Consider the following 25,717-nt stretch of genomic DNA (forward strand, 5'->3'; position numbering starts at 1 on the left):
CAATCCATAGTATCCAGGACCTAACAACAGGGGAGTGAATGTGAGTGGAAAGTAGTTGCTGGGCAGTGGACAGGGGGCATATAAAAAGCTGTCACCCATACCTAATAAAGCTAAGTAAAACCCTTCCTATGACACAGCAATCCCACTCCTAAGAATACACCCAAGAGAAACAGGGTATACTCCACCAAATAGACATAGAATGTTCATAGCAGCTTTATTCATGATGACCAAAAACAAATATCCCAAAGGTCCATCAACAGAAGAATAGATAAATATGTTGTGCTATTTGTAGCATATTCATACAAGGGAATATTCTTCAGCAATAAACAGAACTAAACTACTCTCAACAACATTACATTGAACAAAAGAAGCCAGAGACAAAAGAGCACCATAGGGTATGACTCCATTTATGTGAAATTCATGAAGAGGTAAAATGAATCTGTGATGACAGAAGAGAGACTGGGAGGAGGGGAATGAGTGAAAAGGGTCAGAAGGGAACTTTCTGGGGTGGAAGGAATATGTATCTTTATATGAATGGGGGCTATACAATGTACATAGTTGTATACTTAGGGTGTGTGCCACTCACTACATATATGTATGTATATACATCTCAATAACTATTCAGATATTCATTCCTGGTTCACTATAAAAAATAAAATAAAATCTGTGTGCTAACTTCCTCCTTCACACGCCTCAAGGTCTGACCACTTAGGTTTTCACTCCACCCCTAACATCTTTGGATCACAGATTTTAAAAGTGCTATTTTTCTAAATATTCTCAGTCCGAGAAGCTGCTCCTTGCACCTCCCCCGCCCACTTCACCTGCCGATGCCACACCTGGGCACGGACAGGAATGTCACCCCACTCCTGCCCCCAAACTCCCTCCAAACTATACCCCACCCCCCACCCCCAGGCGGCCTACTCGGTGCGGGACTGGTTCACTAGAGGGCCGGAAGGTGGCGCCCGAGGCCCAGATACCCTCAGAGGCAGGGGCTCCCCACACAGCCTGGATCCCTGCCTTCTTCTAGGAGAGCCTGTGTCCGGCTTTCCCATTCCTCCCTCCTAAGTCTTTCTGTCCTTCTGCGGTCCACCCCACCCACTACCCCCGTCCCAGTGATGTTCTGTTCGGTCTCCTGGGAGCATGGAGGTCAGAGCTGGTGCAAGCCCTTTCCTCCCCTCCCCCTTACCCTTCCTCCTCTCCCCCTCTGCCACCTTCCCCTCCCTCCCCAAGGTTCTGGCGGAGGACTAGAGTACTAAAATTAGAGGTGAGGGTGTGGCTGCCTGAACCAGAGGCCAGCAGGGAGGAAGAGTCAGCCCCGCGGCGCAGGCAAGGAGCGTGCTCTGCGTCAGGTTTGTAAATACACAGGGAGCTCAGAGCTGATGCTAATGGCCTCAACAGCTGGGCACCCTGCTATGCTAAGCCAGAGTCGAGACTGCCCACCTCGCCCGCACGCCCCAGTTCCCCAGAACTGGGGGGCTCTACCTGTGCACTGCTCTCTGGGCCTCCAGCCCCACCCCCAGCCTGAGGACGCCCTCCCCAAAACAACCACTTTTACACAGTAAAGGGGTGGGATCGCTACAGTGGTTTTCAGACCTTACTGGTGGAACCCCTTCTCGAAAAGCTCCTGTGGAGACCAGGGTGTTAACTGGGTTGAAACTGGAGTTCCCGCTACCTCCTGATGTCCCTAAGGTCTCATGGCAGAACCTCCCAGGCTCCCTGGAGCACCACCTATGAAAACCCGGGGATTAGGATAAACTGCAGCCTTGGGTAGAGGTAAGGAATGCTTGGGGCAGTGGTGCATTCCCAGGGGGCTACCTGAACTTCCTGGCTTCCCAGCCTCCCTTTCCTTCTCTCTGAAGTGGCCCAGCTTGTCCTAACTGCATTATTGTGACAGTTAAATAAGGCCCTATATGGATGTCAAGAGATTGTCAGCATTTTTAATAGCCTTGTGTGGGAAAATCATTTGTAAAGTTCTGAAGCTAAATTATGAATACACTGCCTTTGGTACAGGCTTCAGGAATGGATTGTGGGAAATGCAGGCAGGCAGTCTGCCTTTAAGATGAACACAGAAAGGACCCCAAGTTCCCAACATATTAGAAACTTTCAACTCAAATAGACAACACACATGTGGTGCCATGGTGGGAGCAAGTAAACAGGGACTATATAGGTCACCTATTCCCCTGGCCCTCACTGCTAACCCCATAGTTCTGTCTCTCCACAGGCCTTGTCCCAGATGAGCCTGTCAACCCCTGGGGCCCCCGCAAGAAGCCAGAGAAGCCACATGCACAGTCCACAGATGGCAAAAATGAGGCGTCTGCCTCATGGTCCCCCATAATGGCCCATGGAGCCAAGGTAGCCTGGGGTCCAAACTGAATGGAAGAGAGAAAACTGTATGTAGCAACACCTACTGTGTGCTGGGCCCTCAGCTAAATGCATAACTGGACTTTTAGGCCCTCTTATCTCAGGATTGGGGGGGGAGCACTTTTGTTTTCTGTTGGTTTGTGTCATCTCTTCCTTTGGAATTTTTTTAATCTTATGAGAAAATGCCTAAGAAGAATCACTTAATGCTCCTTGGTGCCTCCCTGTCCTTCTCTTGCCTTCAGTAAATAAAAAAAATAAATAAATAACATCCCCCTCCTTGATCTGTATGCACAGGAGAAACAGAACACCCTGTACTTTTTTGAGCAGATAAAGGAGAGAAGAAAAAAGTGTTGGCTCAGCCAGGCAGGGAGGGGGAGTAGGGAGGAGGGAGGCACAGGGCAACAGACAGTTGCCTACTTGCTCCTGTTTCCAAGGCAAAATAGGGGTGGGAGGCTGGGGCCGCCGTGTCCCCAGGCAGGCCATTCCTAGTAGCTTCAAGAAATCAGGTCCACCCCCATTCAACATGCCCAAATGCCCCACTGCCTCCCACCCTTACCCCACCCCGCTCCACCCCTACCCCCACTTCTCTGACCTGCAGGCCACCACCTCCCCCTGCAGGCCAGAGCCAACACTGCCCTGACAGAACCTGCTCAAGAAACCAAACTGGAAAGAAGGCAACAGGGAAAGAAGTGGGAAGAAAGGCCCTGTCCCATGGCAGGGTCACCAAAGAAGGATGGATGAAGACTAGGAGGCCCTGGAAGTGAATCACAAGGAGGGTCAGTGGCCCAGGTTGGTGCAGGACACCTCTTCCTCCTCAGTGTTGGAGTCCACTTCAGCTCATCAGGCAATCAGCAGGTCACTTCCCTCCCTAACAGTGACCACTACAACAAAAACAATGCCACAAGGGGCCCAGCCTCCCAGGTGCCCCATACCCTTCCAGAGTTGCCCCTCAGAAGAAACAAAAGAAGTCTGCCCATCCTTGGCTCCCTTCTGAACACAGCCTACTCCCAAATACATCTGTCTTCCTCAAGGTCACTCCAGGATGAATGACCATTTCCCAGAGAAGAGCATGGCCAAGGCATTTAACCCACCTGGACCTTAGGGTCCAGACTCCAACAGCTGAAGCACTCCAAAATGGACCCACCCCAGGACTTCCCTAGCAGTCCAGTGGTTAAGACTGTGCCTCCAATGCAAGGGGCATGAGTTGGATCCCTGGGCAGCGAACTAATAAAATCCCACATGCCACGTGGTGCGACAAAAAAAGTTAATTAATTTTTTAAAAATGGGCCCACCCTTTCCAATAAGCAGGCTTCTCTCCTCTAAGCCACACATTTGCTCATGTGAGCTCTGTCCAGGGCTTTGGGGGCCACCTGCACCTTCCCCATCAGGGACTTACAAGTGTCACCTCCCAACAGATACTCCTAGTGCCCTAGGGCAGCAACCCAACCTCAGTTTCCCTGAAGGAATCCCTCTCTGCCTCAGGCTTCTAACAGGAGGAAGGGAGGGGGAAGGAAGCTGGGGTACTGGTCCTGAGGAATATCTCTGGACTGCCTGGCAGTTCGGGGACGGGGTGGGGGTGAGGGGGAGCTGCGGATTTGGATTCTCGAGGACCCCCCAGACAATGCAATTATTCTTCAAATGTAAAAAACGCCCAGAAATCCCAGACCAGCTGCTTTGCACAGTGGCCCAGACAAAGGGGCTCTGTGTCTGCCCATGAGGCTCCTCCCACCCTTAAACCCAAGGAGAGACTGAGCCTGAACTCCTTCCAGCCAGACCCTCCCAGTCCTCCTCACCCAGGCCAGCCAGCCAGGAGGTGAAAGAAGTAGGATTTCTGGGCCAGGCCTGGCCAGCCACGGAAGGTAGGTTGGGGTGGATAAACGTGGGGACAGGGCAGGAGCAGCCTGTCAGCCCAGAAGACACAGGGGGAAGGGAGAGAACATTGGCGTGGGAGCCCAGAGACCTGGATTCGGGCCCCAGCTCAGTCTCTCCTGGCAGGTGACCCCAGACCAGTGTCTTCCCTTCTCTGGGCCCCACCTGGCCAATACCTCTGAACTCACCCCAAGGACACAGCATCTGTACCCCGCCTCCTGTACATAGTTATCTAAGCCCCATCTGATGCTTAACTGCCTGCCTCCTTCAGTCTTTAAACTTTCCCATCTGTAAAATGGGGGTACAGCTACCTGGTGGGACTGCTGGGAGAATTAAATGATAGTACAGGTAAAAGGTGTAGCCACCTGCCAGGGCCACCTCAGAGTGGGAGGTAGAGGGAGGATAGTCCCCAAAGAGACTAGTACGGAGGAGGGAGCCATCTCTCCTAGGACCCAGAGCTCCATTTCATGTGTAAAAGAACCCAAGTCTGCATCTGAGCTTAGACTCCAGCCTCAACCTTGGCCCCAACCCTAATATCACAGTGGACCTTGATATTGACATCAATCAGACTATCCCACAGCCTGTGTTTGACTGACCCCCAACCTTGACTCAGCCTGACCATCCCACCAGTCTTGGCCAGGCAAGGGGTGGGGAGTAGGCATCAGATACAGTGGCCGTTAGCCAACCCTAAGCTCAATCAATAAAAGAGACAAGGCACAGGGGCCTCATTCTGCAGAGCCCTCCAACCAGCAGTGTTCTCTGGCCCTCACAGGCCGACATGAGGAAGGGACTCTAGGGGCCCCATCTTCCTTCCTGGCACTTAGACTTTTCTCCAAGCACAATGTCTTTATTACCCACACCTCTTCCCTGCAACCAGATGCGTAAAGTCCCTAAAAACACAATTTTAAAAGGCTTTGTATGCCTTTTTCAGAAGAGAAGTGGGGAGCCTGTATTGCATGGAAAAAGACAGCCCTAAACTCAGTGTTTGAGGGAGGGGAGGTCAGAGCCAAAGGCATGGCCCACAAAGGCACTGGTGGGCAGGAGGGGAAGGTATTCCTGGAGAGGTGAGTGCTCTGGCTGGCTTCTGTTCCCCTTGATGCTCTGCAAGGTGGGATAGACCTGAGTGAATTGTTTCAGGACCCCAGCTTCTAGCTGCCTGCAGAGACAGAAACTGGAGACTACCTGAGTGGGGGTGGAGGAAGGGAAGAAAGCATGGACAGAAGTCAGAGAAAGGGTTGGATCTTTCTGATGGGCATAAAGCTCAGCTAGCAGTGGAGAGAGAAACAGAGGTGGAGATGGACCAGGGCAGAGTCCAGGACTGCATTCCTGCCCCCATACTCACACCCAAAGAGCTTTATCCCAAACTCCATCCTAGAGATCCCATCCACCTTCAGCAAAAATGAATGGATCACGCTCTGACAATAGATCAGATCAGGTACTAGTCATCTAAACATCTCCTATGAACCTTTCAAAATCTGGGCCAGCCCCACCAGCTCAGCTTCCATCTCTGATCCATGTATGCCCTGGTTTCCCATCTTTGTGTGTGTCTGCACACAGAGGTCCTAACTGGCCAGGTCACCTCTCTGCAAGCAAGGCCCACATTCTTCCCCTTAGATCCCAGATCTTCAGAGGCAGGCACAGCCCATGCTCCCTCAGCTCAGAGAGAGGTCAGGGGTCTGACATGATGGCTGCCACTCCTGGAGAAGATGAAATTGCCCAGACAGCAGCTTTTGTCCCTAATCAGCATTCCCTTGGGTGAGTCCATTAGCACTTGAGCTTCAGTCACCCCATCTGTAGAATGGGAACAGTCACCCCTACCTTGAATGAGGCCAGACCTGACCCCAGACCCTATTAGCCAGTTTCCTTTTCCTCAGCAAAGTCCTAAAGGCACAGGTTTCACTGTGGCTCCCTTTAGCAATCCTTAGGATGAGACCTCATGGCCTGGATTCCCTCCCTCTGAGCAGGATGTGACACCCAAACTCTAAACCCGCCCCCCTAGGAAGTCATCAACCACAGAAATGTAAGAGACCACAGAACTGGTTACTATGCCAGTGACTACATTGGTGCGAGACTGCCCCTGGTGACATCAAATCAGTCCATGAGCAGGGAAGGGCTGATGGGAGATGGTACTCACAGTCACTTACTACCCTGGGAAAGGCTGAATCTGGAAAGAGAAAACCAGCCTCAAGACCATACCAGCCCTGTTCTGAGGCACCCAAGTCACCATGGCCCCTGGGGAACCCCAGGAAGACAGACACCTTTCTTCCTCTCTCTCCCTTTCCCTCTCTCCCCACCTCCCTTTGGTCTTTCTCTCTCTCTCTCTCTCTCTCTCTCTCTCTCTCTCTCTCTCTCTCTCTCTCTCTCTCCTCTCTCTCTCTCTCTCTCTCTCTCTCTCTCTCTCTCACACACACACACACACACACACACACACACACACACACTCACACTTTCCTTATGTTTCCCTTGATGACTCAGCTTGCTAAATAGCCTCCTCCTTTGGGAATACCTTATTGCACCATGCTTTTCATACAGGCCCTTGTTTTTGAATACCAGTGGTTTGAGGCTCTACAACTTTTTAGATGAGTGACCTGAGCCTCAGTTTCTTCATCATTAGAATGGGGATAAAGAGTCCCTGCCTCACAGGGTTGAGTGTGACAATGCAGAGTGCTTAGCCCAGAGCCAGGCACGTAGCAGCAATGGTTTTTATATTAGTTTTCCTACAGGCCTAAGTCTGCACACTAGTGGGGTCACCACAGGGATGGCTGGGCCAGGACATCAGACATGGGTGGAGATGGGAAATCCAGCCAGTAGAGAGGTCACAGACCCTCCTGCACGATGACTCCAAAGCAAGACCTCCAGGCCTCAGAACTACACCACCCCACAGTGGCACTGCTATGGTCTGATGATGGGGAGGAATAGACAAGTAAGAGAGAAGGGCCACACCACTTACTGGGGGCACTTGCTCCTCCCAGGCAAGGTCTGTGAGGCTGAAACTGAAAAAACAGGACAATCTGTATGGTCACCAGCCTCCAAGATGGCCCTCAATGATTCTCCCCTCATGGTACTCATGCCCTACAGTCCCCTCCCAAGCTGATCTCTGTAGCCAATAGGATATTGTAGAAATATGGAGTGTGACTTTCAAAACTAGGGCATAACACACACTGTGGCTTCCACCTTGCTCTCTTAGACTGCTTACAAGAGGTGAAGCTAATCACCATGTTGTGAAGAAACCCACATAAGCCCACTGAGAGGCAAGGAACTGAGTCCTACCATCAACCAAACCATCCTGCTAAGCATGTGACTGAACCACCCTGGAAGCAAATCCACCAGCCCCAGTGAAGCCTTCTGATGACTGTACTCCCAGCCAACACCTTCACTGCAACCTCCTAAGAGATCTCAAATGAGAAACAACTAAACTGCTTCCAAATTCCTGACCCACAGAAACTATGAGGATAATAACTGTTTATTGCCATTTTAAACTACTAAGTTTTGGGGTAGTTTGTTACATAGCACCAGGTAACTAACAGTCAGCAGTTCTCTCTCCTTGGAGACCCCTCAGAGTAGAGACCCCAAGGTAAACTCCTCATCCTACTCAGGGTCCCAGCTCCCTCTTTTCTAAAACTCAGGGCTGGGGTTGAGTGAGCAGAGAGCCTGGCCCAGGCCCTACAGCATACAAGGCCCAGGAGACAGGAATGCCTTCCCAGCCTGTGCATTAGACTCACCTGTAGATTTTTACAAAAGACCGATACCAAGCCCGGAGATTGGGTCATCTAAATCAGACCCTTCCAGGTGGGGTTCAAGCATGGAAATTTTTTAAGGACTCTACATGATGCTAACATATAGCCAAGGTTAAGAATCACTTCTCTACAGCAGATTCCAAGCCAGCCCAGAACATCTGGGATCTGCCTGTACAGGAGTAGAGGAGGCAGAGAGAGCAGAAAGGCCAGGCAGTACCCAAGGTCCACTCCCCACTTTCCAGCTTAGGCTGAGGGTCTCCCTTGTCCTCCCTCCCCAGCTGCTGCCCGACTCCCAAAGTGCTCTGCATTGAACACCTGTAATGTATCTCTGCTCACAGAGACTGCTCCCTCAGAGAGGACCCAGGGTGCAGGGATGGGGTCTAACTCTGAGTGAACCAGGGAAGATTCTGTTTTCTCATCTGCAAAATGGGTATTGCCATCACACCTGCTCTGCTTTCTAATGGGTATTAGGCTACCACTCAGAAGTTTTCAGAGAGATTTATGCTTTGTCTCCCTCAAGGCAGCTTCCCACTCCTTCATAGCAGCATTATTCACAATAGCCAAAAGGTAGAATCCACTCAGGTGTCCATCGATGGATGAATAAACAAAATGTGGTACACGCATATAATGGAATATTATTCAGCCTTGAAAAGGAAATTCTGACACATGCTACAACATGGATGAACCTTGAAGACATGATGTTAAGTGAAATAAACCAGTCACAAAAGGACAAACACTGTATGATTCCACTTACATGAGGTACCTAGAGTAGTCAAATTCACAGAGACAGAAAGTCGAATGATGGTTGTCAGGGGCAGGGGAGGGAGGAAATGGGGAGTTAGTGTTTAAAGGATACAGAATTTCAGTTTTGGAAGACGAAAAATAGTTCTGAAGATGGATGGTGGTGATGGTAGCACAACAATGTAAATATATTTAATACCACTGAGCTCTATACTTAAAAATGGTTAAAATGATAAATTTTATGTTATGTATATTTTACCACAATAAAAACAACAAGAACAATAACAAAAAGTTGAGTGAGTGCTACTCTGTACCAGGCACTCGAGATACTGAAACAGCCAGATGCCTCCCCTTGGAGGATCAGGGGTGACAGGTGCCACAAAGCAAAGCAGGAAAGGGGAGAGGCAGCTGCTCTGTGTAGGGAGGTCAGGGAAGCCTCTCTGACAAGGGGACACCAGAACAGAGGAAGTGACAGGCAGGAGAGGACCAGAGGACCAAAGTGTTGTGGTGACCTCCTAGGGACTCGCTGAATGACGAAATATGGGGGTAAGAGCAAGGATGGGGTCAGGATGACTCGGGTGACCAGTCATGACACCAGGGACCAACCCTTACAAGTTCTGTGTCAAGTGGTCATCTCCTTCCCCCTTCACAACAAGCCTGTGAGGTAGGAAAGACAAAAAATTGGTGCAAGACCCACAGGTGGGAGGAGGGCCCCGGTGGTCCGACTCCAGAGCCCAGTTCTCTCCTTGGGGCTATCACAAGAGTTGGGAACGCTTCTCCAGGCCGTCTCCCATCGAAGGGCTGAGCCTGCCTCCAAACATACAGCCCAGGGCCCCTCTCCCAGCCCCACTGCATAGGGCATCACATGCAGACATGGCCCTGACCACCCCCTGACCTGGGTTAGTGTCCCAACATGGAGATCCACCCATTCAGCAGATGGGGCACTTGAAGCCTGGGAGGTGGGAGCTGGCAGATGAAAAGGTAGCCTCCCGGCAGGCTTCTCCCCTCTCCCTGCCAGGAGCCACAGGCCTCACAGCTCTGGAGGGAAGAAGGACAGCACAGTCAGCACTTTCCCCCGACTCTTTCAAAACCACTGACAAGAACTGAGGCTTGTGAGCTCAGCCGGTGCAGTTCCCCCTAGCTGGCCCCTCGTGACTCTGCACAAAGCCCGTCTGTGCTTTGGCTCCAGCCCCTGGGGGAGGGGAGGCAGGGAGGGGGGTCTCCTGCAGGCCAATCCTCTCTCCTGAGCCACGGGTGGGTCCCCACTCTGCCCAGCCCAGGACTCGTGCTCCTGGCCCACAGGGCAGACCACAGCCCTGACAGCAAGGCTGGGCTGTCCAAGGCTTTTGCTGGGTTCAGGCAGTACTTGTGGGAAGAGGGTCCCCTCCACTGTAAACTCTCTTCCTGCAAAGCTCCCTCTTCTATGCTCATCCCCCACCCCCAACCCTCATTCAGCATGGTTTATCACAGAACAAAGGTGGCGTGCATGATCACAACATGGAAAAAAGAAAACATCCCTCCAAAATCCAGTCAACAGATAAACCCCATAGCAAATCTCTATTTATTAAGCCCTTCATGTGCCAGGTCCCGTGCTGGGCACTTTGCATTCATGGCATCATTTAATCCTCCCAAACACCCTGGTGCCCATTTTATAGATGAGGAAACATCAGAAAGGTTCACAGGTATGATGGAGGCCACCCAGACAGAGTGAGGGGTAAAGCAGGGCTCGACAATGGTCAGCTCATCTCTCTCTACCCAGCACTTCCCCACCTCTCAGGCCCTCACTCAGCCTCCTGGGGCAGCAGGCCTCAGGAGGTGCCAGGCCCTCAGCCTGGCACTTCTGTCTTACCCATCCCCACACACTGACACTGCACACATTGTGCCAGGCACCCAGGGCTAGCAGGAGGTATCCCCAAGCCTGGCAGCTTACCCCAGCTACACTGCCAAAACTGGGACTGCCGCCAGGAGATCACCTGCCTCCTGGCCAGGGCATTAGTCAGGTGGGCTGCAGGCCAGCCACCCTAGTCTCCCTGCCCACCAGGGACTGGCTTAAGGCTTGCCAGACCACAGCCCTTTGCCCTTGATTTTATCCTCCATAAAGAGTGACAAGGATAGTGGTCTAATGGCTTTTGGCAGCACAAAAGAAAATTCTAAGAGCAACTAAATGATAATTCCCTCTAAACAGTCACCTCCTGGTCATCTGGCCCAAGATTTTCCCCTCCTGGTAACTCCAAGGTGGTTTAACTGTGCTCTCCTAACAAGTCCTAGCACAGGATCTCCTGACACAGGATCACCCAATAAAGGGCTCTTCATAAAGTTCAACCCTGAAGCAGAACACCACCCTCCCCCACCCCTGCCAACCTCAGAAAGAGCGGGAACTAGGTCTGAAAAGCCAATGATGTTCATTTCAAAATGCACCCATGGGCCCCATGATTCAATCAATAAAACACCTATGGAGTTAAGACGCTGAGCTTAGACAATAAACATATTCTTCAAGTTATTTTATTGAGTTCAAAGAGAGACTTAGTAACTGACTAGCTTTTGGAATCAAGAAATGTCTGTTCTTATAATTCTATCATTATTGTTACCACTATTTTTCACTGAGTACGTCCAAGGTACAGAGGGCAATGTTAAGCATTTCACGTGGAATATTTCGGTTAATCTTCATGTCACTATCCCCCCTCTACAGAGGAAGAAACTGAGTTTCAGAGAGTTTCCACAACCTGTCATCTAACATACAGGCACTCCAATATATACTCAGTAAGATACTAAGGCTCAGGCTTTACTCTTTTTTTAAAACGGAGGAATGAATCAAGTTTACCACCTTTTCTTGAGTTACTTTCTCAGATTAACTCAAAAGTTTTGCATTAATTGTATATGATTTTTTAATTTTCCAAAATAGAAAAGATAAAAGAGATATGTTTGTTTAACATTTAAAGGCCTCATTTAAAAATCTTTCCTATGAATGTCTGCCCACTGGTGGTCCTGCATGTCTCCTACTTAGCTGACTCAAGGTCTAGTTATTTGCCAGTCTACTAGGAGCATCCATCAGTTTCTTCTCCCTAGAGTCAGTAGTCTGGGGGAGCTGGGCTGGGCTGGCTTGGGGAAGAGGTCTGGTTGTGGATAGGAAGGCATGGTTGAAGGTAAGGAGATGGGCTCTGAGGGGTCTTGTGACTTGAGGAAAGGGCATGAAACCAGATGTCCTAGAACCTGGGCTTGAGACCCAGTCATGCCATTTGCTGGCACTGCCAGTGTTCCCATTTGTGAAATAGCTCATGCCCCGTGGGCCACATGGGGAGGACAGGAATTATGGGTCTACCAGGGCCTGGCACAAGGCTGCAGAGGGTGGCTGGGTTCTTTGTTCTGTTTCCTAATAAATTACAACTCATTTCCAAGTGCTGCTTCTCTTGGTCTTAAATCACACCTTCCTTAACACCCTCCCGCAAGAAGCAGCTAGATGATAAAGGAATCTGGACTGAGGGGCAGGGGTACTGGACTTACCCCCGCTGCCAAGCCACCCTGGTCTGATAGAGCCCAAATGCTTTTCTTCATACTCCCTCCTACTGACCCCTGATTTAGAGAGAGCAAGAAAAGCCTTGGGCTCCTGCCTATTTGAGGAAGAAAGAGACAGGGCCAAAGGAAGAAAAAAGTGCAGCTGAACTGGGTAAGAAAGCTCGCTGAGCACCCCCTACCAGGGCCTCCCTGAGGGCTGTTGCCACCACATAGGCCTGTTACCCACATCGCACCATTACAGCAACTTCTGGGTCACTGTTTGAAATGCTGCCACCCCATCACTTCCACCTGAGCTGCTGAACAGAGTCCTCACACCTCAGAGGATATGAGGTGTGGTGAGGGGCAAGGCAGAGTGGCCTCACTGACCTTCTCTCCCAGCGACAGGGGAGGCAGGAGGAGCACAAGCCCGGGGACTCTCCCTGTCCTACACTTTAGACACCCTTCCAGGAAGATGACAAGAGTGAGATTCCTAAACTTTTGGGAAAATGACTCAGAGCTCTGATAATCTGAGGGTCATATGAGCAACTCGCCCCTCCCCATGCTTGAGACATGAAAGCACACAGCAATTCTCTGAGGAAGCCCAATGAGGGGGAGGGGTCCTGTACCCCCAACCCACCATCACATCCTGCCACTTTTCTCACTAAACCACTGATCTGGTCAAACCACTGCCCTGCTCAAAAACCTTCAATGGCTCCCAGCGGCCTAATGAATGAAGGCAGGTCCCTGACACCTCCTCCCTGCCCTCAGCCCCCCTGTCTCCTACATATACCCACTGGACCCCAGGACTCCCATACCCAGACTAGGCCCACAGGGCCCAGGGTGGCCTGTGAAATCTCCTCACTCTGCCCAGATATCCTCACCCTGCTAGCCACTCCTCCAGGAAGTCAGTCCTCACTCTGTTCTTGCCATTCTGGAAAATTACCCCTCTGTTCTAATCAAGACCCTACCCTGAGCCTTACTCGCTCTCTGCTGACCTCTGTGCCTCTCAAATTCCTGACGAGTGTCCCCTTCCCTGGGTCCTTCCTGGAGACACTGCCTGCAGCCATGTCAATCACATTAAGAGCAGCCAACAAGAATCTGGGTGTCACAACAACCCTATGAGAGAGGTAACATTATCCCCATGGTACAAATGAGGATAGTGAGGCACAGAGAGGTTTTACCTTCTTGCCCAGGGATCACAACCTCACTCTCTGAGATGAGAGGCTGGGAAAGAACTTGCAGGGCAAGAATATGGGAGGGAAGGATAGGGTAGGAGGCCCTCACAGAATCCGAAGACCCAGGCCTGGCTACTATTGGGTCCCTTGCCCACCCACCCAGTGAAGCAAAGCTGCTGCCACTAGAACCCAGGGCTGGTTCTGGGCCCCAGACCCCTCCAGGCCATCCCTCCCTCTACAGTACCCTTTTCTTCCACTAACTCTCCAAATGTACCCATCCCACCAAGTCCACCTCCCCCAGGAAGCTATTGTTCCATCCTACCTTCCCTCCCTGGCACTTCTGGGCCCACCCATCACCCGTGTTTGTAGTCTCTCATGGGGCAGCATCCTCCCACATCAGCCCTTCCCACCAGGTGTTCTATTGGTCAGTTGGTCATTATTAGGATGTCTTCAAAAAAAATAATTGTCTATGGTCAAATCAGTTTAGAAAACACCAGTTTCTTTTCTACAGGACTTGTCAAAGCCTTTAATTCTCTTAAATGCATTCTGAATCTCCCATAGGATAGTGGAGTGGATTTTCCAGTTTCTACCCTTGTTTGTTCCCTGAACCCTTGAGGTTTCTCAGAACAGTCTTTGAGAAATGCCACCTCCTCCCACCCCCTCAGGACAGCCTGGCACAGCAGGGGGCACATGGGTAGGAATCAAGGGGGGGGTTGGGGGGGTTATCCTTTTAGGAGTTATGAGTGACATTTTGAGAGCTTAGTCTGAAAGCCCCTCTTGGCACTGCCCAGGGCAACAGAACTTCTCCCTTTAGTGTCTGCCCTTCCCACCTTTCTTTGGGTGAGATGACTGCCTACCCTCCTGCTAGGGTCTAGAGGGACCTCATCTGACCAGTGGTCTCAGATACCACCCTTCAGGCTCTGCAAAGCCCAGAGAACAAGGGGTCTCAGGAGATCCCCAAATCAAGCTGGACAGCTCTTCTGGGCAAACTGCTCATTCTACTCCATCATCAGCACGTAAGTTTCGATAGTAAACCAAAATTAAAATGTATTAAGCTGCCATTCTGGGAAGATGCAGTGCTCTACTCAACAAACCCTGAAACTCTCCCCCCTGCTCCCCAGAGGGGACTGAATCCCTCAATTTAGAGGAAACTGAGTCCTCAGAGCAGAGCAGACACTTGCCTGTAGTGTCTCAGCCAGGGGCAGAGCAGAATGAAGCATCCAGGCCTCCCCACTTCCAGGTGCACTGGGGAGGTGGCCTGAGTGGGATAAGACCCCAACAGCAGTTCATGCAACCATCAGGGCAGCTACAAGGACTCACACAGGCCAGATGGGGGTCAGGGATGCTCGCTGGGGGTGAGAGCTCAGCAGCTGGGGGGACTTCAGGGGCTTTCAGGAGAAGATGGCAGGTCTAAGGCTGGAGTCAGCTGTTTCCCCAATCTCCTTGGCCCAACCCTGGCTGGAGGAAGAGTGCTCACCCCAGATTGGCTAACCACAGGGCTGGGCTTGGCTGTGGGGAAAGATAAGATGCCCTACATGCCTCCTGCATGTCACCCTGCCCTGGGGCAGTCGCCTAAGACACTTTCTCATGGTTTTGGGAGCTCCTCAAAGTCAGGCACCCTAGAAATCAGGCCTGTGCTCCCAGCCTGAGACCCAAGTCCCCAGAAGCACCTCACCCAGCCCCACCCCCCCAACAGAGTAGCCCCTGCATCCCATACCCTCCACATGCTCCCCTCTGCCCTGCCCCCATACAAGCAGTCTATACACCTCCCCCAACACAGTTCACAGGAGCCAGGACAGTCCCCTTTATCCGTTTCGGGTCTCACCTGATCTGTGCCCATCCCTGTACCTGCCTGGCCCAAAGTTCCCAGTCTCAACCCTCACTACACAAAGATAACCCATGGGCCAGCAGCATCACACCACCCAGGAGCTTGTTAGAAACACAGAGTCTCAGGCCCCACACCAGACCTGCTGAATTGGAACCTGAATTTTAACAAGCTGTCCACATGTATGCTAGAGTTTGGGAAGTAATTTTATAGACCATTGCTCTAATCAACTCTTTGTACCTATGGCCTATAAGCTTCGATGGCTCCCTACGGCCTAGTGAATCAAGTCTAGACTCAGTGGCTTGACAATCAGTGCTTTGACTGACTTGTCCAGGGCTCCCCCTCCACCTCAGGAATGCCATCCCCTCCTGTGTCGGTCAAAGCTACCAAAGACTTCAGGGCACTCTAAAAGCATCTAAAAGCACCACCTCCTCCAAGAAGCTGGTCTGAACTGAACCTCATTACATCACATCTAGCATGGCTCATTCTTATTTCCTGGTGAGTGGGGACCCTGTCCTGTGTTTCCAGTGGCCCCAAACACCAGGGTGGGGCATAGAAGATGCCAGATGCCAACCACAGATAACAAGGCCCAGTGTCCAGCTGTTGGAAAGTCCACCCTCAGCTCTAGCCTGCTGGACTCAGGCTCTGCCACAGCCTTCACCTCAACTCAGCAGACAAGGACTCAAGCAGTGTGGACAAGCCTCCTGCATACTCCAGAGAAGGAGCACTCCTCAGAAACATGGGCCTAGTGAGCTTCCAGCAGCAATGTGCTTGCTCTGGGCCTCAGTTTCCCAAAATGCAGAAGAGAATGCCACTGAGTCTGCCTCCCTTTCCTGGGGGGCTGGGAGGATCTGAGATAGATGAGCAGATCCCCTAAACCCTGGGGTCAGAATTTGCAGCAAAGAGACTCCAGCCCTGTGTGGTCAGCAAACCCTTTCTCAGACTATTAGCCAGGCCCCTGGGAGGCCAAGTCACCTGCCCAGAGGTGTCCTCATGACCAAACAGGAAAGCCTCAAAGGATAAGGCTGCCACACCCTCCTCCCCACTCCCTCCTTCCTGGCCCAGTTCCTACAGATGGGCATCCCATGGGGAGTCCTCACTCTTTACCCTGGGTCTGCAAGAAGGTACTCAAGCATGTAACCTCAAGGAGTTCCTGGCTTCTACAACCTCTGGGGAGCAAAAAACAAAAGTCTCTCTAATCTCATTTTATAGACAGACAAAAAGGGGTAAGGATAGGGCCAATACTGAAGTGGATTAAGCTCTTTTCAGTTCCCATTTCTCTGTTCCCGCAGCTCTGCTCCCACCTTCAGTCCAGCCCTACTCAGACCCCCATCCAGGTTTCCCAAGGCCAAGTCTGAAGCTCCACCTCACAACGTCCTAGATGGAATACAAAACAGGCCAGTTTATCTGCAGAGTTCCTACCTGACCCCTCTGGGCTCTCCAGAGGCAGATGAAGAGGGCAATGTGGCAATGCTGAACCCAGAGAAATGACATTCCAATGGTGGCATCTCAAGCAGGGAGCTGTTTTTGTACGAGAAGTAGGTGTCCTCCCTAGCTCCCGGAAATCACAGTGTGCATGACACCCAACTACCTGGCCTGGGCCCAGAGCCCCTCCTCGAAGAAACAGAGAGACTCAGCTGCCCACTCTGAATGAGGACCCCTTCTACCTTACAGGGTGTGACTTCTTTCCTACCTCCCCAGCCCCAAGGCCAGGCACCTTTGCGGGTCAGGAAAAAACATTTGTTAAGAAGACTTCAGCTGGCACATATCTGAGAGGCATGAAAGAAGTGCCAGAGTAGAGTGTCTTAGAGCATTTATTCTGGAGCCAGGCTGCCTAAGTTTAAATCCTTACTCTGTTACTACCGAGCTGTATGACTGTGCCTCAGTCTTCCAGTCTGTAAAATGGGAATAAGACCTACCTTACAGAGCTGTTAAGAGGATTCAAGGAGGACTTCCCTGGTGGCACAGTGGTTAAGAATCTGCCTGCCAATTCAGGGGACACGGGTTCAAGCCCTGGTCTGGGAAGATCCCACATGCCACGGAGCAACTAAGCCTGTGTGCCATAACTACTGAGTCTGTGCACTAGAGCCCACGAGCCACAACTACTGAGCCCACATGCCACAACTAATGAAGCCCATGCACCTAGAGCCCGTGCTCTGCAACGAGAAGCCACCACAATGAAGCGTAGCCCCCGCTTGCTGCAACTAGAAAAAGCCCATGTGCAGCAAAAAAGACCCAATGCAGCCAAAAATAAAAAGATAAATAAATAAATAAATTTATTAAAAAGAAAAGAGAATCAAAGGAGCTAATATTTGCAAAGTCCTTAGAACACTGCCTGACACGCAGTGAGTATACCAGGGCCCTGGCCTAGCCTCTTGGCCTCTGCCTGATTTCTCCCACCCAGGACACCCTCCTTTCTTCCATCTATCCTAGCTCAAAGCCTTTCCTAGGTGAGCCAGCCCAGCCCTGATCTGAACCCCGATCCCCTAGTTCCAGCGCTCACCTCCCAATGTTACCTTGGTCCATCACCAGTCCCCCTGTCCAGGGCCAAGCTTCCCTCTCCCAGATCTGAGGTCCCTCAGTTCTTAGCTCTCCATTCTGAGAGCACTAGCCAAACAGCTCAATTCTCAGTTGGCTCCTCTGTGCAAAAAGGGGAGCTGTGGGTGGAAAGACAAGGGTCTATAGAGACCCCCAACTCCAGATTCTTCCTCCCCTTCAACTCCTTGCCCTGAGGGCTAGGCCCAGCAGTCACCCAAGAGATTGGGTAAAATAAAGCTCTAGCTGCCCAGGCCATCCCCAATTCATGAGTTAGAAAACACACACAAGCACACAGGCACACACCCCTCTGTTGACCCAGTCTGGATTTCCACCAAAGAGAGCAAAGGAAATCCTTTCTCCCCAACCCACAGCAACCCACAGCAACTCCACACACACCCCAGACCCACCCAATCTCCCACTAGGCATACAGGCCTGCCTTTGAGCCTTCCCTTTTTCCCACTGACCCCCTCAGATTCTTGCAGTGATTTGCACAACTGCTTTCATGGAAAGAAAATAAAAATCCTTAGGATCACCTGAGGTTTACAAGGGGCTCCTGCACTGCCCTGACCTTTCCACCTGGCTCAAGATTTCCTGAGTATCAGCTACATGCCAGGTACTGTGCTAAATGCTCTAGATTCAGCAGTGGGCCATTCAGTCAAGGTTCCAGCCCGTAGAAAGCCAGAAAAAGTAAACAGACAACTGCAACAAATGGTTATGAACTGTGATAAATACAATGAAGAAAGTAAACCAGGTGCTACTATGAATTACAGGGAATGATGGGCTTCTACCAAGACTGGGAAGGCATATGAGAAAGGCATATTTAAGCTGAGACCTGAAAAATAAGAAGGAGCATAGCCAGCCCAGTAGAAAACCTTGGAAGAACATTCCAGGCAGAGAAAACAGCACAGGCAAAGGACACAGGGCAGGAAAAAGCTTAGGTGTTCAAGGGGCAGAAGTGATTCAGGTGTGGCTGTCAGGAAGATGAAAAGTGGACAGTGTTAGGATAAGGCTGGGGGAGGTCAGCAGTAACCAGACCTTGGAAGGTCTGAAAGGCCAGGGGAAAGCTTTGAAATTTGATTCCAAGTGCAACAGGGAGCTATCGAGGGTCTTAGAAGAATGAGACTAAATATTTTTCTAAATTGTTCTTGCTGCTCTATTAAAATGGATTTGAGGAGGCAATTGCAGACTTAGGGAAAGCAGGCAAAAGCTACTACAATATTCAGGAAAGATATAAAATGTGGCTTGGCCTGGGGCAGTAGCCTAGGGCAGCAGCAGTGGAGTCAGAGCATGAAGAATAGGCCTGAGATAGATTTGGCAAAAAGAACCAAAAGCACTTGCTGTAGCACTAGATGTGGAGAGGGAGGAAAAGGGAGGAGATGATGCCACCTGGTTTCCTGTCTTTAATGGTGGGTGGCTTACGGGCCCTTTACTGAGATGGGAAGGCCTGCAGAGAGTCATGCTTGGGGAGTGCAGTCAGGGTTCTGTTTCACCCATATTAACTTTTTCATACCTATGACACCATAAGTCATCAGATGGGTGGCTGGATAGAGAGGTTGGGACTGGAGATAAAATTTGCTACTTAAAATCATGAGAATGAAAATGATATACACTTAAGACCTGTGTTTATAAATTAATGTTTGATTTTTAAAATTATAAGAAAAAATGAGAGCTTGAGGGGTATGTAAATAGAAGGGACTCAGGGGAGAGGAGGGGGCTGAGAACTGAGCCCAGGGATCCTCCAACATTCAGAGTGAGTGAAGGAGTTGTCCTTAAAGACAAGTAAGGAAGGGTTTTGGTGGGGGGAAAGGGGGATTGGTAAGGAAGAAAACCAGGAGAAGCCAAGAAAGGATATGGGAGAGAATGATCAAGACCAAGGGAAGTCAAAGAAGACCTACTTGTGGGGGAGTGTAAATCACAGGAGACCTTTACTTGGGTAGTTTCAGTGAATCGGTAGGACCAAAGCCAGGTCAGGTGATCTGAAGAACCCAGGGACCATAGGTACAGACAGCTCTCTGGAGAAGTTTTGCTGTGAAGGGAAGTGGAGAAGTGTGTCTGTAGCTAGGGGAGAATGAGGAATGAAGGCAAAAAGGGGGGGCCATAAAATGGAGGGGAGGGGTGGCAAAGCATGTTCTTACACTGTTATGAATGATCCAGGGGGAAAGTAGCCACTTTCAATACTGGAGAGAGCGGAAGTAACTTGAAGAATGGGGGACAGGGAGCAGACCATCTTGGAACCCTAATTAGGCATTGGCCTGTGGCAGGAGCTCAGCTAACAAGAGGAAAGGGGAGGGGGGCAAAGATGCAAAACGCAGATGTGGGGCCTTCACTATACACACTTTCAGATGCACGCCTACTCATTCCAGTGACCCCCCTAGACACTTGCCGTTTTTGCTGCCTGCTCCAAACACGGACAAGTTACCCACCCCCTCCGCGGATTGGCACGGGATGTGCCACCACCGTCAGACTGTTCAACCAACCTGTGGACACATCTCACCACAGGTGCCAGCCACGGCGCTTCTCTTATCAGGCCATACCCCGCTTCCTGGTGCAAGCTCCGAGGGGGTCCCCAGGCCCCTCACCGGCTCTACCAGAGCCCCAGCGCCCACCCCTGGGCAGTGGCTTCTCTGAGTCCCTCCACCAAATTGAGCATTCGTCACTCCCTACCCCATTCCGAGCCTGGCTCTCGCCTAGCCCAGCGCAGCCCGTGAGCCCCTAGTTGGCTCTTCGGAGAGAGCTGCTCCCCACATTGTCCGGGGGCCACCCCGAGGAGACCATCTGGACGCCCTTTGGGAGGGCGGCCCTGCCTCTTCTCGTTGTCCCAGCCGTAGCCCCGGCGCCTCCTCTTCCCTCCCCAGTGCCCATGCTCTGGGCGGCCCAAGCCGTCGCGGGGCGTCCGCGCCCGGCTTTGTCTGCGCCCACGGAGCGCGCCCGCCGGGCGCCGCGGGCGCTCCCCAGCTGCACGCAGCCCCAGGATCCTGCCTGCCTTCCACCCTCCGACAGCCCCCCGCCTCGGGACCACCGCCACCCTGCCTAACCGCCGCCTCCCACGACGCGAGCGAAGGGGCGCGGCGCCCACCGCCCTCGCCGGCCTCCGGGAATGCCGGGCACCCTACCCTGGCCCTCCCGCCCGAGCGCCTCTCCGGCTGCCGGATCCCCGGGCCGGCCGAGCCCTCGGGTCCGCGGCGGGCCCCTCACCCTCCCGCGGCGGACGCAGCCCCATCCTGCGCTCGAGTGGGGCCGGCGGTCGGGGAGCCGAGAGCAGGCACGCGTGGTACCTTTCCCTGCTGAGCCGGGGAAGTGAGTTTGCGACGAGCGGCTCTCCACCTCGGCCTCCTCCTCCTCCCCTTCTCTTCAGCCGCCTGGCTTCCTCCTCCAGCCGCCGCCGGACCGTAGGGGCCCGAGCCAGCCGCCGCGGCCTGTGTGGGGCGCCGCTCCGCCTAGCGTCCCCGGCCCACCCCTGCCCGTCTGTTCAGGCCCGGCCCCCGCCCCGCCTCGGGGCGGGGACGCGCCGAGCTCCTCCCCCGCCCCGCCCCGCCGTGGGTGGGGACGCTGGAGGCTGCGTTGGCAGAGAACCTCAGTGACCCTCCTTGCGGAGGGAACCGGGCCCAGCGGTCCCCACCTGGGTTCCACGGCCCCCTCCTCAAGCTGGGCGCCGAACGTCCCCACCTGTCACCAAAAGAAAAGCAGGCAGCCCAGCCTTGCGCGCCCTGTGCTTGGGCGTAACGTGGAGCCGAAGCTGCCTGCCAGGCGACGAGCAGAGCAAGAATGCAGGCCTCAGTTTACCCGCAGAACTCGAAACCCTCCTGTTGAAAGGAAGGGGCGCCTCTCTCTCCTCCCGGATCTGCCTTCACTCCGGCAGACCCTCCACTGGATCTCAGCTGGGGTCAGAGGGCTCGTCCCCAGGGGGCCACCTCCAACCTCATTTTCTCTGCAACACTACTGCTGCACCCAGCCACCACCACCCCCTCCCTTCCTCGCATTAATCTCGAACCTTCAACTGCAAGGGAAAAGGGGGCATTCAAATCGCTGGAGCCTGTCGCTTCACAGCCACGACCTTGAGCGGAGGTGGCCTCTGTAAGAAATATCTTTCACTGGTACCTACTGCCTCGTCCTGAATTTAATAAAACCCCAAGCAACTGTAAGTATGAGGGTCATTTTTTTCCTTAAAAAAACATCAAAGGGGCTTCCCTGGTGGTGCAGTGGTTAAGAGTCCGCTTGCCGATGCAGGGGACACGGGTTCGTGCCCCAGTCCGGGAAGATCCCACATGCCGCAGAGGATGCGCGTCCGGAGCCTGTGCTCCGCAATGCGAGAGACCACAACAGTGAGAGGCCCGCGTACCGAAAAAAAAAAAACAAACAAACAAACAAAAAACACACAAAGATTTGGAGGTTATTTATTTATTCTTTTTCTATTTGAGATTCTGCTCCCCGGTAGTCTTTCTTTGTTCTACTTTAAGGGGGGGGGGTAGGGGGAAGTGGTCTCTGACAATTTCATTCTGTTTAACCTATGAGCATCTCCAGGGCTTCCTAGGGCTGATAGAGATCCAGTCCAACGGGGACGAGCCTTCTGTGGAAGCTGGGTCCCCGCCTGAACTGTCTTTCAAGCTGAGGAGGGTGCCCCACCTAACCTGGACCCCACAGTGAACCCACCAGGCCCCAGTGCAGAGCATAGGTCCACATGGGTCCAGAGGCCAGGAAGACAGAGGTGTTCCTGCAGAAATGGAGTTTGATGCTCCCCTGAAAGAGGGACACTCTTGAGTACAGACAGCAGGCCAGGGACAAGGTGAACTTCAGGTGAGGTTTCTTCTTAGTGCAAAGTCCTTGTCATTGCCCAAGCTATTCCCTCCACCTAGAAGCCTTTCTCCCTGCTCCTAACAAACCCCTGTGTCCCCTTGGAGTTAAATGTCAGGTTAAATGTCACACCCTCCTTTGTGAATCCTTCCCTGTCACCAAGGAGAGAAGAATGTTTGTAAGTGGGCTCTCAGGATTAGCTTTCTTGGGTTTAGATTCTGCCTCCATGTGGCCTTGAGGAAGTTAACCTGTTTCAGTTTTCTCATCCGTAAAATGGTCTCTACTCCAAAGACTTGTATTAAACAAGATTAAGATGGACTTGACAGGGCTTCCCTGGTGGTGCAGTGGTTAAGAATCTGCCTGCCAATGTAAGGGACACGGTCTCGAGCCCTGGTCCTGGAAGATCCCACATGCCATGGAGCAACTAAGCCCATGTGCCACAACTACTGAGCCTGCACTCTAGAGTCCATAAGCCACAACTACTGAAGCTCGCATGCCTAGAGCCCATGCTCCACAGCAAGAGAAGCCACGGTAATAAGAAGCCCACGCAACGCAACGAGGAGTAGCCCCTGCTCACCACAGCTAGAGAAAAGCCCGTGCGCAGCAACAAAAGACCCAACACAGCCAAAACTAAAATAAATAAAATAAATTCATTAAAATAAAAATCTTACACTCTTTAAAAAAAAAAAAGAAAAAGGTGGACTTCACAAATTACAAATGATGGGAAACTATTTAAATTGACTTGTTGTAAGCAAATAGTAAATGTACAGGCTCACATAACAGAAGACTCCAATGGTATGACTGATCCAGTACCAAGAAGCTCAAAAAATATCAAGACTTGGTCTTCCTCTTCTCATCTCTCATCTCTGTTCTTTGCAGCAGCAGGATGGCTGCCAGCAGCTCTGGGCTCCATCCTCACAGCCCAAGTCCTCATTTCTTTCAGCTGTCCCAGAAAAAAGCAAAGGTTACACCAAGTTGGCTCTGACTGGGTCACATGTCATTGTTGGGGCCTGAATCACAAGCCCAACCCTGGGGTTGACCCCATCTAAACCACAGGGATGGAGAGTGAGGAAGGGTGAAGTCAGGGCACTGTTTACCATTAGAAGATGAATGGACCCCAAACTGTGTGCCAAGCACACAGTAGGTTCACAAAAAAATATTGGCCATTATTGAAGACCTTCATTATGTTTCAGGGGTGCCCACTACCTTTTGAACATTCTTCTATGTTTGGGAGGCTTTCCTGCACCACCTACTTTCAAAGCCAGAAACACTCTTTCCCAATCTCCTGGCATCATCCAACTCCTGCCAACCAGATGCACTATTACAAATTTTCATATGGAAGTGAGCAATGTCTGGAGACAGGAATCACCCAGAATCCATTCAGGAGGAGAATGGTACTGGTGGCACCTGGCTTTAGGAGCAACAGTGGCAGAGGTGCTGGAGTACCTGCCAAAAAAAATGAAAGCGCACGTTTCAGTTGTCTATTGCTGTATAACAAACCCCCAAAACTTAGTGGCTTAAAAGAACAATGATTTCTTCCTTACAATTCTTTGGGCATACTGGGCCCAGCTTGATTGTTCTTCTGCTGCATTCAGTGTTGACTAGGGACATCAACTGGAAGCTTGTCTGGAGCTGCAACAATCCAAATGGCTTCTCTCTCCATGTGACCTCTCCAACAGAATATACTAACAACATGACAGCGTGGCTTCCCAGAGGGTGAAAATGGAAGCTTCCAGGCATCTTAAGACCTAGGCCTAAAACTGCCAATTCATTATTTCTGTCACATTCTATTAGCTAAAGAAAGTCACAAAGCCAGCTCAGATTCAAGGGGAGGATAAACTGACTCTACCTCTTGATGCGAGGAAGTGGGGTGTTATATTAGTTTACTAAGGCTGCTGCAACAAAGTCCCGCAAACTGGGTGTCTTAATCAATGTATTGTCTCATAGTTGTGGAGGTTGGAAGTCTGAGACCAAGGTGTCAGGGGGGTTGATTCCTTTTATGAGAGAAAGAGAATCTGTTCCATTCCTCTCTCCTAGCTTCTGATGGTTTGGTGTTCCTGAGCTTGTAGATGCAATGCCCCAGTCTCTGCCTTCATTCCTTTATCTTCACATGAGTTCTCCCAGTGTGCCTATGCCTATCTCTGTGCCCAAATTCCCCCTTATAAAGACACCAATGGACTAGCACCCACCCTGATGACTTCATTTTAACTTGATTACCTCTGTAAAGACCCTATCTCCAAATAAGGTCGCATTCTGAGGTCCTGTGGATTAGGACTCCAATATATCTCCAACATATCCAAGATGTCTATTGGGAAGGACATAATTCAACCCGTGACAAATGTGCATACAGGAATAGAAGGAATCCTTAGGAACCATCTTTGCAGATAATCTACCACAAAGCAGAAGCCCCAAGAAATACCTCTCTCTTATTTTCAAGAACAGATTCCTTGGGTAGGCAGTTTTAACTAGGGCCTGGAACTTTAAATTCTCCTTATAAATCAAGCCACCAGCATCAGCCTTGGGTATAACCTGTTTTCCTGTCCCCCCCAAGGGAGACTTTGGAGCCTGATTGGTGCAAAGTGGCCTGGAGGTAAGACAGCTCCTCATTGTTTTCTCCCAGAATGACAAGAGGAAGAAGGTCAGGCTCAGGCACCTGACCAACTGTGAGGCCTTTAGCAAGTTTGCCAGATTCCCTTTTGTCATCCTTTAAATGGGGGTAGTGATAAAAGCCTGTCTCTCAGGGTTGTGGTGAAAATTTAAAAGAATAAAGGATGTGAAAACTGATGTCTAAACCATCAGGCCCCCCTCTAGATATCAGTAATTATTAACATCAGTCACTGCCACGTCACTACAGCCGACTTACACTGCATTTTGAGTTGAAACATTAGTGAAGCATTAATCATAGTCAGACTTCATGTGTGTGGAGAACTTCACAGTTTACAAGGTACTTCCATACCCACCATCACAGGGAGTTGGGTCTCCCTGTGTTATGAGAACAGAGCCCTTGAAAAGGGCTTTAAGAAGTGTATTAGTAACAATAATGCTGCCTGCTATAGCAAGGAGACCCAAAAGTACAGTGGTTCGAACATAATAGAAATGTATATCTTACCCACATGATAAAGAAGTGTTTTCATTTCATAATGGCCTTCCTCCACATAGTGATTCAGGGATCTAGGCTCATTTCAGCT

The 25,717-nt window shown here is 51.3% G+C and overlaps 1 protein-coding gene across 14 annotated transcripts in view; it reads right to left on the bottom strand.

The window, feature by feature from the left end:
* The window catches only part of SMOX (spermine oxidase), a 61,581-nt gene extending 40,376 nt beyond the window's left edge, over positions 1 to 21,205 (bottom strand). For 10 of the 14 annotated variants that reach the window (XR_010836606.1, XR_010836607.1, XR_010836605.1 and 7 more), the window contains exon 1: positions 21,014 to 21,193. The gene's annotated coding sequence lies outside the window, so the exon portion shown is untranslated. Of the gene's footprint in view, positions 1 to 9,603; positions 9,747 to 21,013 lie in introns of all 14 variants that reach the window. The other 4 variants (XR_010836604.1, XM_067013636.1, XM_059038896.2 and 1 more) reach the window with 3 other exon arrangements.
* Positions 21,206 to 25,717: the final 4,512 nt, after the last annotated feature.

This window comes from Kogia breviceps, chromosome 14, assembly GCF_026419965.1.
Source record: "Kogia breviceps isolate mKogBre1 chromosome 14, mKogBre1 haplotype 1, whole genome shotgun sequence".
In the NCBI taxonomy this organism is placed as follows: Eukaryota; Metazoa; Chordata; class Mammalia; order Artiodactyla; family Physeteridae; genus Kogia; species Kogia breviceps.